At 47.5% G+C, this 4,080-nt stretch overlaps 1 pseudogene; it reads left to right on the top strand.

Moving 5' to 3' along the window:
* Positions 1 to 2,241: 2,241 nt before the first annotated feature.
* LOC112925910 (creatine kinase B-type-like) lies at positions 2,242 to 3,548 on the top strand (annotated as a pseudogene).
* The last annotated feature ends 532 nt before the right edge of the window (positions 3,549 to 4,080 follow it).

The raw sequence follows: 4,080 nt of genomic DNA, 5'->3' as shown, positions 1-4,080 counted from the left end.
TTGATGTCCTTGGGCAAGAAAATTAATAAAGCAAGGTCATTGCAGAGTTGGAAGCAAGACAAGACCATACTATTCACATAGGAAAGAAGAGGTGGTTTCTGCTGATAAGGGGGTTATTGGTTCAGGATGTTCAGATTCCTCTGGATTATCTCTAATCACAGGTTCACACTCTTCCACAAAACTGTCTGCTTTTCATGTTAGAGAGCTGTGGGGGTAGTGACTTCTGCTTATATCGTAGTTAAGCATTTTTGGATTCCACTCTTTGTCTAATTTTTAAATGACATCAGCCCTGTAACTGCAAGAAATAAGGAGCTCTTTGGAGAAAATAATAAAACCTCCCTGTCCTCTTTTGACCTTGCCTTGAAGGGAGGCAAAATCTTACGTTTGCTGTTTCCTTAGCTCTGGCTGCAGTGTGAAACAGCCAATCGCCCCACAGCATTTATGTGTCGCATGATAATTGTTCTATCCAATGTCTTTTTAAAGTACATGTTTAATTGACAGGGCCCTTGATCACATAATTGAAAGTGTTTTGCCACTTTAGGGCTTAGACTGTTCCTGTCCTGTTATCTCCCAATAGCTGAATTGTCATGGCCTTTAAACTCAAGCAAGGTAACCAAGTAAAAGTTGAGACCATTATTACCAGTGGGTGTAACCAAGAAAATTTTAAACAGAGATATATTTTAGGAATAAGGAAACAATCTCAGAAGGATGTCTGAAAAACAGAAAAGAATAGCGAGGAATAAAATGGGTAAATTTCATGTAAATTTAAACAGTGGTTGGAGAAGAAATATAATTTGAGGGATTAAAAATACTGTGCAGTGGTACCATGTAAATCATAAGCAGGGTGATTAGAGTTTTATGTTCCAGTGTCTTTATTGTTTGGGAGGCTGAGGTATTAGTTACCTTCAGACTTGGTTAACTATGCATGTCTACACTTGAAGGAGAACCATTAAAATAATAGAAATACCATATAGGTTCCAAATCATAAAGGAAAAGCAAATGAAATATGAAATCAAACACCATGTTTTAATCTAATAAAGCCAAGAAAGGGAAGAAAAACATAAATAAGGAGAACAGGAAGTGCTAAGATGGTAGAAATATCACCAAATCTATCACTAATTACATTTTTTTCTTAATTTTTATTTATTTATTTATGATAGTCACAGAGAGAGAGAGAGAGGCAGAGACACAGGCAGAGGGAGAAGCAGGCTCCATGCACCGGAAGTCCGACGTGGGATTTGATCCCAGATCTCCAGGATCGCGCCCTGGGCCAAAGGCAGGCATCAAACCGCTGCGCCACCCAGGGATCCCTATCACTAATTACAGTATGTATAAATATAGTAAGCTCACTACTTAATTTTTTATTTATGAAAGAGAGTGAGTGGGAAGGAAGGGCAGAGGGAGAGAGAGTTTCTTAAGCAGAGAATCCACGCTGGGCATCAAGCCCAACATGGGGCTCAATCTCACAACCCCAAGATCAAGACCTGAGCAGAAATTAAGAGTTGGATGCTCAACTGACTGAGCCACCCAGGTGCCCCATTTTCTCACTACTTTAAATAGATTCAGGTCAGCCGGGGTGGCTCAGCGGTTTAGCGCCGCCTTCAGCCCAGGGCCTGGTCCTGGAGACCCAGGATCGAGTCCCACATCGGGCTCCCTGTATGGAGCCTTCTTCTCCCTCTGCCTGGGTCTCTGCCTCTCTCTCTATCTCTGTGTGTCTCTCATGAATAAATAAATAAAATCTTAATAAATAAATAAATAAATTCACCTACTGCTTTGAAAAAAAAAAAAGTGACCATATTCTAAGAACTACATGAGGGGGAACAGAAGAAGGTGGTCCAAAGGTACCAACTTTGACTTTTAAGATAAAGAAGATAAAAACATAAGTATGAGGGATGTGATGTACATGATGACAATAGTTAACACTGATGTCTGGTGTATTTCAAAAGTTTTTTAAAGTATATCTGAAGAGTTCTCATCAGAGGGGAAAGCTTTTTGTCTTTCTGGACCTATATGAGATGATGGATGTCAACTACAATTATTGGGGTCACCATCTCACAACATATGTTAGTCAAATTATGCTCTATACCTCACACAGTGCAGTGCATTAAATACCAATAAAAGTGGGAAAACATGCATAAAGACTCAGATATGTGGAAGCAGAAGTATGACAAATACTACCAAAAGAAAGATTTAGTTGCTATATTAATATCAAACAAAATAGCCTTTAAGAAAAAAGCAAAGATGAAAGAGAATCACTACATAATTATAAAGGATTCAATTCAACAGGAAGATAAAGTGCTAAATGTGTATAAAAAGTGGAGCCTCGGTTCGCCTGCGCGGCCGGGGCTGCCGCGGACCGACTGCCCGGTCCTGGTCCCCATCCCCGTCCCGGTCCCCGTCCCCATCCCCGTCCCCGCCGCCGCGCCCTCCTCCAACAGCCACACCACGTTGAGGCTCCGCTTCCCGCCCAGGAGGATCCCGACCTCAGCGGCCTCCACAACCACAGGGCCAGGGTGCGGACCCCGAGCTCTAGCGGAGCTGCGCGCCCAGAGCACGCGAGCGGCTTCCCGCTGGACGACGTCACCCAGCCCCGCGTGGACAACCCGGGCCACCCCTACATCGTGACCGCGGGCTGCGTGGCAGGCGACGGGGAGTCCCACAACGTGTGCAAGGAGCTCTTCGACCCCATCCTCGAGGACCGGCCCGGCAGCTGCAAGCCCAGCGACGAGCACAAGACCGACCTCAACCCCGACAACCTGCAGGGCGGCGACGACCCGGACCCCAACTATGTGCTGAGCTCGCAGGTGCGCACGGGCTGCGGCGTCCGCGCCTTCTGCCTCCCCCCGCACTGCGGCCGCCCTGGCAGGTGACCTGGCCCCGGTACTACGCGCTCAAGAGCATGACCGAGGCGGAGCAGCAGCAGCTCATCCACCATCCACGACCACTTCCTCTTCGATGAGCGCGTGTCGCCCCTGCTCCTGGCCTCGGGCATGGCCCGCGACTGGCCGGACACCCGCGGCATCTGGCACAGCGACAATAAGACCTTCCAGGTGTGGATCAACGAGGAAGACCACCTGCGGGTCATCTCCATGCAGAAAGGGGGCAACACGAAGGAGGTGTTCACTCGGCTCTGCAACGGCCTCACCCAGATGGAAACACTTTTCAAGTCAAAGAATTACAAATTCATGTGGAACCCTCACCTGGGCTGCGTCCTCACCTGCCCATCCAACCTGGGCACAGGCCTGCGGGCAGGTGTGCACATCAAGCCGCCCCACCTGGGCAAGCATGAGAAGTTCCCGGAGGTGCTCAAGCAGCTGCGGCTTCAGGAACGAGGCACAGGTGGTGTGGACACAGCTGCTGCGGGTGGTGTCTTTGAGGTCTCCAACGCAGACCGCCTGGGCTTCTCAGAGGTGGAGCTGGTACAGATGGTGGTGGGCGGTGTGAAGTTGCCCATCGAGATGGAGCAGCGGCTGGAGCAGGGCCAGGCCATCCATGACCTCATGCCTGCCCAGAAGTGAGGCCCCAGCCCGCATCTGCCACCACCACCAGCCCGCTGCTTCCGAACTTATTGCCCGGGCAGTGCCCACCATGCACCCCCCTATGTTCCCCACTTGGCCGGCTGAGCCCTTAGCCTCGCTGTAGAGACTTCTGTCGCCCTTGGTAGAGTTTATTTTTGTGATGGCTAAGATGTTGCTGATGCTGAAATAAACTAGGGTTTGGGCCTGAAAAAAAAAAAAAGTAGAGCCTCAACATCTATAAGGAATAATGGATACCAGGGTAATCAGGCATATCATTCATACTAAGGTATTTCAGTGTACTCCTCACCACTTAATGTAAGTCTCAAATTCAGCTCTTGGAGCAGGGCTGGATCTGGATTTAGCCTCTCCATACCCAGAGGGGGTATTAGCCTTTGCTTCCAGAAAGCTCCCTATCACTAACTCTATACAGTTTATTTTTTCTCCTAATTTATTTTTTTGACAATTTGCCTTGTGCTCTAGTAGTATGTTAAAAAATAGAAATGCTTTTGGTTTTCAGTTACCAAATACCAAAAGTTTTTATATTGTATTTGGTTTTTAGTTA

The sequence above is a fragment of the Vulpes vulpes genome, chromosome 12 (assembly GCF_048418805.1).
Source record: "Vulpes vulpes isolate BD-2025 chromosome 12, VulVul3, whole genome shotgun sequence".
Lineage (NCBI taxonomy): Eukaryota > Metazoa > Chordata > Mammalia > Carnivora > Canidae > Vulpes > Vulpes vulpes.
Note: the sequence above shows the minus strand (reverse complement) of the source record. Positions and strands in the feature narration are given on the sequence as shown.